Genomic DNA, 13,450 nt, shown 5'->3' on the forward strand with positions numbered 1-13,450 from the left:
AAACGCATCAGTGTTTGCTCCCAGGATTTCAGATAAGTATTCGACCAGCTACACGCTCCCAGCTGCAGCCACACATGATTCACACCTCCAGCCGGAGGCTCTATACAGAAGCACGATCATGCCTCTCCAGCTGCCGCGGGACTCTATGGTACAACGCGGCTCTCCCCTCCGAGCCTGAGACGGAGACTCGCTGCACTGCCCAGTACCACAGGCAGTTTGGCAGACGGATTACCGCTGCATCTGACTGGGACGCCGGCAGACAGTGTTATAGCAAACAGGTGACAAGCAGCTTCTAAACAGGATCATCGCTGCACTCTCATATACATAGATTTACCTGCCTACCATTTACTGTTTCTGTATACTATCTGACTGGTTAGAGTGTGCATGGTGCTTTCATTTGTGCTGACATACAGCCACACGGCAATATATACATTTGGCTGTTTGTGGATTTTAAATGTTGGTTGTGCTTTCAGCTGTGTGTGCTACTGCTATTACTAACACCAGCTACTTATCTGTGCCTCTATGACTGCTTACTAACCGACTGGCTGTTCGGATATGACAGACTGATATTGGTGCTTCCAAGCTACTTAGTATCAACTAACCTGATTTATCCTGGATTGATGTTTTTTTTTAAATATTCTAATTTTTGCTTATGTGTATTTTATTATTGTTATTATCTATTTTTAGTGACAAATAAATTTATATCATTGTCCAGCGCTCTCCTTATGTTTTTGGTTCTATATTTGTATCCACTGCGCAAGACATGATCGGTGGAACACATGGCTCATGTAGCAGCACTCCTCTGCCAGCTGACTTACTTAGGGCCCCATTATCTATGATGCATAACCATTTTAGTGCTCGCTAAAGGGGTTATGTCATCCTCTTAATAAACAGCAGTAATCTAAGAATTCTGTTTGTCACAGCATCGTTCTCACCATCTTTAGGTGGCGCGAGCGATGTGGTCCCCATTGCTGGCAATGGGGACCCAGCGAAGCCTTCCAGACACTGCCGGTCCTCTCCAGGTTAAGTGCCATGCACATGCGCAGACGGACCGTTGCCCACGCGCATTATACAGAAGCCCATCGCCGTCAGCGTTAGGCTGCCATCAACTGATCAAAGGACCTTGCCGATGAGGAGGACTTCGCTGTGCCTTGCCGGAGGGGTAAGTATTGATAAACACCATTATGTACCACTGCCATACTAAACAAAAATAATGCTGCTGGTGTTTAGCTTCGTTAATAAATGGGGCCCTTAAATTCACTCTCCTCAGGGACAGGGAGACAGTTACGGCTACCCGTTTGTTTTTCCAGTTCCTGCTGGACTTGGTGGGTGCTGGGCGGCTGAAGGAGGCGAAGCCGTGAGGTGTGAGGAGTGACTGCAGTTGGGCATGCGCTAGAGAGTGGTGGACCCAGGTGCAGATAGCAAGGGACTATGCACGTACAGTAGGCGCGTTGCCGAAAAATGGGAATGGACTCGTGGGGATGGGGCTTGGCCTCACAACACATAGAGTATCAGTAGCACCATATATTGATTCTGCATATATTACTGCAAACTGCAAGGCTTATGGTGCATACACACGGTCAGATTTTCCTTCAGATCTGTACAATAACTATTCGAAAAATCGTTCACATCTGAAGGAAAATCTGATGTTTATCAGATGAACTATGCGTGTTCCCATTTGTCAGATAACGATATCTGACATCTGATGTGTTCGCAGTCAGATTTGAAAGATTCATTCATTTTAATACAGGCAAAAATCGTTCAAATCGTTGGTCAGATCATTCAATCGTTCATCTGACATATCTAACAGTGTGTATGCACCTTTATACTTCTATTCAAGGAACCCGGTATTTGTCGATTTTGGACTTTTCACTACCTATTACTCTCTATTTATCACTAGCAATTAATATCACTCTCTATCAATTACCATCTATATATGACCCACTTTTTTTTGACAACCCACAGCTATTGCAAGCGGCCAGGATGATGGTCGCGATGGTCTTGCAACGAGACACTTGTGGTAGGGTCTCATGGCCGCAAGCCCCAAAGAGCTTCTGGCTCTAATAGAGCCGGAAGCTCTCTCACTGACATCACTGGTGATGTCAGTGGGGCCGCCCACAAACGGCAGGCGTTCGCTTGGGAACACCTCCATTTGTGAAGCCACACCCCGGCCACGCCTACAAAACGGGGCGAGCTGTCGATCAACATCGACAGCTGCCCCTTTTGTAGTGAGCCACGGAGCGGGTGCTTTTTGCGCTCGCGCGTGCGCACTGGGCCACCATCGACCCACTTGCGATCGGGTCTGAATCAGGCCCTCAGTGTCTTAGAGAATCGTAACTTGCTGCTAAGACAGTCCAAACAGATGGAGGAGACATGGGGGGTAGGAAGAAGCAGTTGTTGGCTGTTAACGATACAGCAAAAAGTTAGCTTTGATCTTTCCTATATATATATTTGTACAGTGTATTCGCTAAAATATTGCAGTACATGACACTAATATATTTATGGAGGACAAATTAGCGGAAATCGATGAACATCCCTAGATCACTATCATCCCCTATCACTATCTACTAATTAGTTTCACTCACTATCACCCCCTTGTATTACTGTCATACTGTTACTCAATATCTATCACTACCAACCTATATCGATCACGATAACCCACTATCACTTTCTATATATCACTACCACTATTATGGGATAATTAAATTAACATTGAGTTTGTATCATGAAATAAAGGACAGTTCTGGCGCCAACCCCCAAACTCTGCAAGTCACCCATCTAACCCCTTATATTAAACAACAGCTGGCTACTCATACTATGTGTAATAATGTAATTATACGGGAGAGGGAGAGGGAGAGGGAGAGGGAGAGGGAGAGAGTGTGTGTGTGTGTGTGTGTGTGTGTGTGTGTGTGTGTGTGTGTCCGATCAGCCATAACATTTTAAAATCCCTGCCTAATATTGTGTAGGTCCACCTCATTCTGTAAAAATAGCTCTGACCCATCGAGGCATGGACTCCCCAATACCCCTGAAGGTGTCCTGTGGTATCTGGCACCAAGGCATTAGCAGCAGATCCTTTAGTCCTGTGTTGTGAGGCAGGGCATCCATGGCTCGGACTTGTTTTTCTTGCACATTTCACAGATGCTCGATCTATCGGATAAAGATCTGGGGAATTTGGAGGCCAAGTCAACACCTTGATCTCTTTGTCACATTCCTCAAACCATTCCTGACCAATTTTTGCAGTGTAGCAGGGCACATTATTTTGCTGAAAGAGACCACTGCCATCAGGAAATACCATTGCCATGAAGAGTATTGGTCTTCAACAGTGTTCAAGCAGGTGGTACGTGGTACATGTCAAAGTAACATCCACATGAATGTCAGGATCCAAGGTGTCCCAGCAGAACATTGCCCAGAGCATCACATGACCGATCTGTGACTTTGCAGCCCTAAACACAGCAAGCTGAGATGCAGTGTGTTATAACACCCATTATAGTCAGCATCAACTCCTTCAGCAATTTGTGCTACAGTAGCTCTTCTGTCTGGTAGGATCAAATGGCATAACATTGCTCCCCACTTGCATCAATGAGCCTAGGACACCGATTGTCCTTCCGTGGACGGCTTTTGGTAGTTACTAACCACTGCATACAGGGCCGGCAACAAAAATCATGGGGCACGGTGCACCCATTGTTTTAGGGGGGCCCCCATTCCAGGGTCCCTGGCAGAAACAAGCCAGTAGCTTGGGTCTGCTCTATGTGCACAGTGAAGAGATGCATGCGCATGGCATCTATTCACCCACTGCTCTGCGCAGCGGTGAAATTGATTTCTCCCAACTGCCCCCCAACGCGGGATACTGCGTCCCGCGGGTCGGATGGCAGTACAGTACCTGAATAGCGGACAGTTGAGGGGGTATGCCTATAGTATCATTATCCTTTATTTATATGGCGCCACATGTGTTCCGCAGCGCCGTACATAGAACTAATAAATGAACAAGGAACAAGTAACTTACAGTACATAACAGTGCAGGACAAGGACACAATTTATACACATTGCTGCAATAGCGATTAAAGCACTCACAATAAGCAGGAGGAGTTGGCAGTCATGTGTTAGGTGCCCTTATGGGGAGTAAAGAGTAGAAGAAAATATGAGATATGGTAAGAACTTACCCTTGTTATCTCTATTTCTATGAACTCCATAGGGTTCCACAGGATACCTTGGGGTATAGGTGATGATGTCAGGCATCGTGCACCATAGAGTTAAAGCTTTCAGCCTCCCAGGATGCACTAGGGTCCCCCTCCTATACCCCGCCACCGAGCCAAGGCATCTCAGTTACGTACCAAGCCATAGGCCGGAGGAGGAGAAGGAAGAGAGAGAAAAAAGATCTGGACACACACAAGAATCACATTCTCACCAGAGGGAGACGGAAAAAACGGTGACCAGAGTAAAGCCCATCTGCAGCACAGGTGCGACAAGGCGGGAGTCCTGTGGAACCCTATGGACTTCGTAGAAATAGAGATAACAAGGGTAAGTTCTTACCATATCTCATATTTTCTACTTCAGGGTCCATAGGGTATCCACAGGATACCTTGGGGATGTCCCAAAGCAGTATCCTTTAAGGGTGGGGACGCTCCTGTGCTGAAAGGAGAATCCGCCGCCCGAAGGAAGCATCCTGAGAGGCAAAGGTGTCAAACGCATAATACCTCACAAAGGTATGGACAGAGGACCACGTGGCAGCCTTGCAGATCTGGACTGCAGAGGCACCACGTCGTGCTGCGCACGAGGGACCCACAGACCTAGTGGAATGAGCCCTCACAGAGGATGGAACCGGCAGGCCTTCATGAAGATAAGCTTCTGAAATGGCCACACGGATCCAAGCTGCCAAAGTTTGTTTGGAAGCAGGCCAACCCTTTTTACGGAAGCCATAGAGGACAAACAAGGCGTCCGACTTCCTAAATGAAGAAGTGCGGTCAACATAAGTTCTTAAGGCCCGCACCACATCCAAAGTGGCCTCACCCACTGAAAGACCAGGTGAGTTAAAGGCCGGCACAACGATTTCTTCGTTATATGAAACCGGGAAACAACGTTGGGTAAAAATTCAGGACGAGTGCGCAGCACTGCCCTGTTCCCATGAAAAATCAAGAAAGGGGGTCTACAAGAAAGAGCCCCTAAATCAGAAACACGTCTGGCCGAAGCGATGGCCAGAAGGAAAACAGTCTTCGCTGTTAGCCATTTAAGGTCCACTGATCCCAGTGGTTTCAAACGGCGGTCCCTGGAGAGCCCTCAGGACCACAGCCAAATCCCAAGGTGCCACAGGGGGAACAAAGGGTGGCTGAATGCGCAAAATGCCCTGCATAAAGGTGCGCACATCAGGGATTGTAGCAATCCTACGATGGAACCAGACAGACAGGGCAGAAACCTGCACCTTCAAGAAGCAAGGCGAAGCCCATGGTCCAGTCCCGCTTGTAGGAAGGCTAGCACTCTAGACAGACAAAAGTCCCTAGGTGCATAACCTCTCGGTCTACACCACTGCTGGAAGCGTATGCCACACGCGATGGTATATTCTCGCGGAAGACTGTTTCCGAGCTCTGAGCATGGTTCGCACTGCAGAGCTGGAGAAACCCCTGGACCTTAACATGGCCGTCTCAACAGCCACGCCGTCAAAAACAGCCGAGTCAGATCCGGATGAAGACAGGGACCCTGAGACAGAAGGTCGGTCGCAGCGGCAACCGCAGAGGACTGTCCAGGGACAGACCCTGAAGGTCTGAGAACCAGTGCCGTCTGGGCCATGCGGGACCTATCAACAGGAGTGTCCCTCCTTCCTGTTTGAATTTCCGGATTACTCTCGGAAGAAGGGAAACCGGAGGAAAAAGATAAGCGAACCGAACATCCACTGGACGGACAGAGCATCCACCAGAGACGCCTTTTCGTCTCTTGAGCGAGACCCGTACACCGGCAACTTGTTGTTGTGCCGGGACGCCATGAGGTCGATCTATGGAAGACCCCACCTGTCCACCAGTGGTTGAAAGACGTCCGGGTGCAGAGACCATTCCCCCAGATGAACGTCCTGGCGACTGAGAAAGTCCGCCTCCCAATTCAGCACTCCCGGGATGAATACCGCTGATATGGCCGGGAGATTGCGCTCCACCCATACCAGGATTCGGGACACCTCTACGAGAGCCGCCCGACTTCGGGTTCCTCCCTGCTGATTTATGTAGGCCACGGTGGTAGCGTTGTCCGACTGGACCTGCACTGGGTGACCTCGGAGAACCAGATGTGCCTGCTGGAGAGCATTGAATACCGCGCGGAGCTCCAAAATGTTTATGGGAAGCTCTGCCTCTGCCTGAGTCCACCTGCCCTGAAACAAGTGTGGACCCGAAACTGCTCCCCAGCCCCGAAGACTGGCGTCCGTTGTCAACAGGACCCAATTCGCCACTCAGAAACAGACGACCCTTGTTGAGATGGGTCGTCTGCAACCACCAGGATAGGGACAGGCGAACCTCCGAGTGAGCACTATCGTCTGGGATTTTAGAGACTGAGGCAGTCCATTCCATTTGGATAGGATCAACAGCTGCAGAGGTCTGGAGTGAAACTGTGCATATTCCACCATGTTGAATACCGACACCATGGAGCCCAGTAACCTCATCGCCGAGTGCAGAGACACTCGGCGGCTCTGCAGACAACTGCGCACCCTCGACTGCAAGGCAGAGATCTTTTCCCCCGTCACAAAGATCCTCTGCTGTCCGGAGTCCAATAAGGCTCCGAGGTGCAGAATCCGTTGAGACGGGATCAGTGTGGACTTCTGCCAGTTTATCAACCAGTCGTGCCGTTGCAGTACCGCAATGGTCAGGTCCAAGTGGTGCAGAAGGAGCTCTGGAGATCCTGCCACCAAGAGAAGGTCGTCCAAGTATGGTAACATGCGGACTCCCTGCAGCCGCAGGAAAGCCGCCATGACCGCCATCACCTTGGTGAAAACACGCAGTGCTGTCGCCGGGCCAAAAGGCAATGCCCGGAACTGAAAGTGGTTGTTGCGGATTGCAAACCTGAGGAACTGTTGATGGCGCAAAAGAATAGGGACATGCAGGTAAGCGTCCTGTATGTCTAACGACACCATATAGTCCCCAGGTTCCAGCGCCAGAATGATGGACCACAGGGTCTCCATCTGAAACTTCGGTACCCGCAAAGACTTGTTGAGAGCTTTGAGGTTGAGTGTTGGACGATACGACCCATTGGGTTTCTGCACCAAAAAGAGATTGGCATAGAAACCCTGGCCCTTCTGGGAGAATGGAACAGGCACTATAACTCCAGCCTGGAGCATAGTGTGCAAAACTTTCCGCAGTTCCAAGGCTTTGTTCCGGTCTGATGGTAGACCCGTGGTGAAGAATCGAGATGGGGGTCTGTGCCAGAAGGAGAGGGCGTACCCGTGAGAAACCACCTTGAGGACCCAAGTGTCCGTCGTGGTGACCGACCAACACTGGGCGAACTGCATCAGGCGGGCTCCCACTTTGGGATCCTCCAAAGGGAGGCCCGGACCGTGAGGCCGCAGGCTTGTGATCTGGCTTAGGAGCCGGACGCCTGGTACTCCAGGCCTGCTTCCGGGGCTTGGGCGATTTTTTGGAGCCAGCCTGTCGGGGAAAAGATTGTGCTTTAGGCCTACCCTGGGCCCTGTAAGGCCGACGTACCTGAGCTGGACGGAACTTCAGCAGACGGGAGGCATGCTGATTTGGCTGCCGCCAGCGTGGCCACAATTTTGTCCAGATCTGGACCAAATAGGACTTCTCCGTTAAAGGGCAAGGCTTCCAGGCCCTTTTTGGAATCAGCATCCGCCTTCCAAGATCGCAACCATAACGTGCGACGAGCCGCCACAGCAGCCGAAGAAATCCGTGAGGTCAGGGTACTGATATCCAAAGCCGCTTCATTAATATAAGTGGCCGAATCCCTGAGATTGCCTACCAACTCGGTCTGTTCAGCCGAACAGTCGGAATCGAAGGACGCCTCTAACGTATCTGCCCAGCGCTCCATAGCTCTGGCAACCCAACAAATGGCCATAGCCGGCCTAGCTGCCCCCCTTGCAAGGGAATAAACAGACTTTAGGCAGATTTCCACCTTACGGTCCGTGGCATCCTTTAAGGAGGCGTGTTACATGGGAATCCACCTGAGGCGGAGATTCCCACTTGGCAAAATAATTGTCCCCAAACGGATACGCCACTGCTAAACGCCTTTGAGGCCGATACCGTTTGCCTGGCTGTTTCCACGCTTCCTCTAGGTGGTCCACTAATTGCCCCGAAAGAGGAAACACTGTGGCATCTCCCATAACATCCTTGAAAAAGGCGTATTTGGATTTTGATACCGGAGGCTCCTCATCCTCAATAACTAAAGCAGTACGGACTGCACGAATAAGGCCAGGTATATAAACCTTAGACTTAGCGTCCGACTCTTTAGGACGGGGAGGTTCCTGGTCAGAAAGATCCAGAATCTCCCCATCATCGGACGTCCCGTCGTCATCCTCATAAGGAGCGGACAGAGACGCCACCGGCCGCATCACAGACTCCCCTTGCAACACTTCTGACAAATGCTGTACAGAGCTTGTTAATGAATTAACCGACGCAGGCTCATGAGAGACCTGAGGAGGGGAAATAGGGAGACTGTGGGGTACCATCAATTGTCTCGGGAAACCCTGCATGGGTGACGACACCACTGACTGCGGGGACAATCCCATCTGAGTGAAGGCAGGCTGCGGAGCTAACTGGCCCAAGAGGGTTGTAAGTGCTTTGGCGAAACAAGCCCAGGGCGGCTCCTGTACCGGAGCAGTGACCGTTATCGGCCGCGTCAATGAATAACACTTCCGACATAGCCCCTCCGCGCTACCGTCTCCCTCCGCTATAGGTACCTTGCATGTAGTACATAAAAGCTGGAGAGGAAAGTCACTTTCAGACATAATGGTAAGTATGTGACCCCTCTCACTGATACTCGTTAGTATAGTGTGAGACCACCCTGCAAGCACCGCACCGCAAGGGCTTTAGCAGAAAGATCAGGGACAGTTAAATGCTGACAGAAGAAAAAGAAAGTACAGGCAGCAGACGCTAGCATAGGTCACATACATTGCAAAGAAATCAATTCCTGCACTATCAGCGCTGATCCTCAACTACGCAGACTCAGAGCCTGGTAGGACACAGCTCTGCATACACAGACCTTAATCCAACGGAGGAGAGGTATGCAGGGGGACCCAGACCGCGATGCCACCGTTCATCAGCGTCCAGCAGCGCTCACCATGCTTCTTCCAAAGATGGCCACCGAAGAGCAGAGAGGAGGCCGGCCTGGGGAAGGAGCGCTGAAAGAGGACCAGTCAGCTAGAGCAGAGAGGGCTGTGCAGCGGGGGAGGCCGCGGTCCGCTGTCCCAGGGGGGTAGTGGAAGCGCAGGTTAGTACCTGGCTCCACGCTGCAGCCAGTCCCCAGGGAGCCCCCTGCCTGGGGACTTAGGACCATGTTCAGCAGGGTCCCACCGCGGGACCCTGCTGCTTACCTTGTAGTCCCCCTTGGATCCGGCCATGGTCCCAAACATCTGGGGTCACCGCTAGCTGTGACCCCAGATGCTTACCAGCATCCTCGGATCGGTACCGGCGGGGGTGTAGGGAAGACAGCATGGACGTCAGGACTGACTGTCCATGCTGTACTTCCAGATGTGCAGCCACAGCTGCAAAGACGAAAACTTCAGGGGCTCTTCATGGCCCCCCTCTAACAGGTGCATCCGACTCCGGCCGGGCACCAAACTAAACTGAGATGCCTTGGCTCGGGGGCGAGGTATAGGAGGGGGACCCTAGTGCATCCTGGGAGGCTGAAAGCTTTAACTCTATGGTGCCCGATGCCTGACGTCATCACCTATACCCCAAGGTATCCTGTGGATACCCTATGGACCCTGAAGTAGAAAATGTAAAGAGAAGCACATGAGGGAAGAGGTCTCTGCTCGTGAGAGCTTACATTCTAAACGGGAGGGGCAGACAGACAGGCGTGACACAGAAGGGGAAGATAGGGAGGAAAGACCATGAAGTGGGTAAGGATGAGAGCTGGAAGGCCTTGATGAACTAGTGGGTCTTGAGAGCACGTTTGAATATTTGTAGAGGTGGAGAGTCTGATAGGGAGATGGAGAGCGTTCCAAAGGTAGGGAGCAGCACGGGCAAAATCTTGGATGCAGGAGTGGGAGGAAGTAATCAGTTTGCAAGAGAGGCGGCATGCATTTGTTGAGCGAAGTGGACGGGTGGGAGTGTGAAGGGAGAGAAGGTCAGAAATGTATGTGGGAGAGGATTTGGTGAGGGCTTTGTAGGCGAGTGTAAGAACCTTGAATTGGCATCTGAAGGGGAAGGGGAGCCAGTGTAGTGCTTGAAGGAGAGGGGAAGCAGATGTAGAACATCTGGAGAGGAAGATGAGCCGAGCAGCAGCATTGAGAACCGATTGTAGTGGAGACGTGAGAGACTGGGAGGCCAGCTAGGAGAACGTTACAGTAGTCCAATCTGGAGATGACCAGCAAGTGGATGAGGGTTTTAGTGGCATCCAGGGTCTAATCCTGGAGATCATTTTTAGGTGGAAACAGCAGGACTGCGAGAGGTGCTGAATGTGTGGTTTAAAAGAGAAGGAGTCTAGGATAACTCCAAGACAGCACACTTTGGGGCTAGAGAAGACAGGTGTGCCATCAGTAGATAATGAAATTGTGGGAAGTGAGGTAGTGGAAGATGGTGGGAAGATGATCAGCTCAGTCTCAGACATGTTAAGTTTAAGAAAGTGCTTGGACATCCATGAAGAGACAGCAGAGAGACAGTTGGAGATACGGGTAAGGAGAGAGGGGGAGAGCTCAGGGGTGGAAAGGTAAATTTGAGTATCATCAGCATAGAGATGATATTGGAGGTTAAAAGTTTAGTGGTTTTTCTGGGGAACCTGAGCCCCCAGTTTACCTCCATGCCCCACAGTTCCCTTATTCTATGTATGCCTGCCGCAGCATCTCTGCTTGTTTCTTTTCCTCAGCTCGCAATGCGCCGGATCCCCTCGTCTCCCGGTGCTGGCTTTACTCCGCCGGCTACTTGATTCTCGAAGGACTTAACCTAAGCAGCATGGGGACTGGTATTAGCTACTTTGCATATATATATATATATATATATACATACATACACACACACAATCACAGTGGGCGGCACTCAGGATGATTGGTAAAAGAAACACACAGACCGCAGGTAAAGCAGATCGACGTTTCAATGCGTCAGCATTTTCCTCAGGATATAACCTGAGGAAAATGCTGACGCACTGAAACGAAGTTCTGCTTCACCTGCGATCTGTGTTTCTTTTACCAGTCGTCCTGAGTGCCGCCCACTGTGATTGTTTATATTTTTCTCCCACTTGCTTGGGAGGTTAAATGGAGGGCACCGGACGCAATTTACTGCACTATTAGGACGGGAGTGCCGGCTTCTACGGTTCATAATATATATATATATATATATATATTTTACACATAAGCTCCTTATCCCACACTGTGCTCCCCATCTGACAGTATACTCTCTCGTACCTACCTCATCCCACAATGTGCTCTCCTATTCACCATTGTGATCCCCATCCCCCACTGTGCTATCCCATACTGTGCTCTCCCACCCCCCACTGTGCTTCCCAATCCTATCCCAATTTTGTATCCCCCCAGATTTTGTATGTGCTATCCCATACTATGCTTTTCCATCCTTCCTCTCACACTGCTCTCCCATCCCCCACTGTGCTTCCCAATCCTATCCCACATTTTGCTGAGTCCTGACTGCTGCTAGGCGGAACTGGAGAGAGGCAGAGCACTGTGGTGGGGGCAGGGCTACCTAATGACTGCTTCCATCTCTCAGCCAGTGATCCGAGGAGTCATCAGGAAGCAACCCCGCCCCCACCACAGTGCTGCGCTTCACCAAGCCGGGCCCCGGCAGCAGCCAGTAGTAAGTGGCCAGTCCTGCTAGTATATGCAGCATGTAGTTGCAGTGAATGTCCCCCCGCCCCCCACTAGACTTGCTGCTGCAGTGATGTTCAGCAGGGGCCCCGTTCACACCGGGCCTGACTGCATACCAGGGACACCCCACACAACCTGCCGTGTTGAAGATGCTCTGACCCAATCATTTAGCAATCACAATTTGGCCCTAGATGCTCAGATATTTAAGCTTGCCCATTTTTCTTGCAAAATCAATAGCCCTTTCTCTCTGAGCAGTTGCCATCTTTGTGTAGTTAACATATTCAACCTCTGGATTTTTTAAACTGAAGCATATGAGCTTGCATTGACTATTTGCCATACTCTATTGATCCCATAATCTATAATTATAGTTACCTTTCCCCTGGTGTATCAGCCCTGTTAGACCACGATTGGCATCAAAATTCCATTTACTATTTCTGTTGTATATCCTTCAACCAATATCGTATCCGCTCAAACATCTTTGAATCCAATCCTAAACATTTCAATCTATTTATCAGCTTTTGTATGGATGTATGTCAAAAGTCTAGCTAAATTCTAGATAAGCCGTATCTATCACTCCACCATCATTTATTATGTTAATCACACAGAAAAAAACATCAGACAGTATTAATGCTACATGGGTTCTAGGTGCTGAATTCGTGATATTCAAAGAAACAATCCTTTCTTTCAGAATTGTCTCCATTCATTTGCCCAGTACCAAAGTCAGGCTCCCTGCTCTGTAGTTGCCAGCCTCTTCTCGTTCCACTTTTTCTTGACGCAGGACTGCACTTTTCTGGTTCATCCGTTATTACTGACTGTTTGATTAAATCAATTGATATTCTTGGATGTATCCTATCTGGCCCCAGTGACCTTCCTACTTGCTCTTTTAAAGTTTTGTCAGGATTCTATGCTCTGTACATAGATCATTGGCTGCTCCCTTCTTTTTATCAATATTACCGCTAGTTAAGTTTTCCCCCATGTAAGATAGCCTACATGGATTCATGTGAATATTATCATCAATAACCTTTATTTATAAGGCACCACAAGTGTTCCGCAGTGCTGTACAGAGGGCAAAACAATACGACAGTGCAGGGTAAAACAGTACAGTACAATACAGTAGATTAGCACTACAACGCAACACAACACAAGAGTGCAAAGGAAATTGTTAGCGTAAGCTGAAACCTGTAGCTATTAGCATGGGTGCGGATAATGGGTCTAAGTTGTCTGAAGAAACGACAACAATGGAGCATTACAGAAAATGTGAATGTGACGGCCCAGGTTTGTCGGCATGCCAAGGCCATTGGCTGCATCTTTGGACGCAGATTTGCTGGCCCCGGCAGTGCAAAAATGTGTACAAGGTCATCCTGAGCAACCAGAGGGCTACTTAAATAACCTATGTACACGCAGATTATCCAATGCTACGTCTTCATCTTAGTGAGTTTCCCCCCGATACCCCTTTTCCACCTAAATTCCGGGTCTGACCTGGAGTTGGAACAA

This window comes from Taudactylus pleione, unplaced genomic scaffold, assembly GCF_031769625.1.
Source record: "Taudactylus pleione unplaced genomic scaffold, aTauple2 ptg000021l, whole genome shotgun sequence".
NCBI lineage: Eukaryota > Metazoa > Chordata > Amphibia > Anura > Myobatrachidae > Taudactylus > Taudactylus pleione.